We start from the raw sequence: 286 nt of genomic DNA on the forward strand, positions 1-286 counted from the left end.
TTGAGCCACCGCTCCCGGCCCAATTTTTGTTTTCTTTTGAGAGGGAGTCTCACTCCGTCGCCCAGGCTGCAGGCTAGAGTGCAGTGGCGAGATCTTGGCTCACTGCAAGCTCCGCCTCCCGGGTTCACTCCATTCTCCTGCCTCAGCCTCCCAAGTAGCTGGGACTACAGGCGTCTGCCACCACGACCAGCTAACTTTTTGTATTTTTAGCAGAGACAGGGTTTCACTATGTTAGCCAGGATGGTCTCGATCTCCTGACCTCAAGGCGGGCATGGTCTACCCGCCT

This window comes from Colobus angolensis, unplaced genomic scaffold (assembly GCF_000951035.1).
Source record: "Colobus angolensis palliatus isolate OR3802 unplaced genomic scaffold, Cang.pa_1.0 Scaffold144, whole genome shotgun sequence".
Lineage (NCBI taxonomy): Eukaryota > Metazoa > Chordata > Mammalia > Primates > Cercopithecidae > Colobus > Colobus angolensis.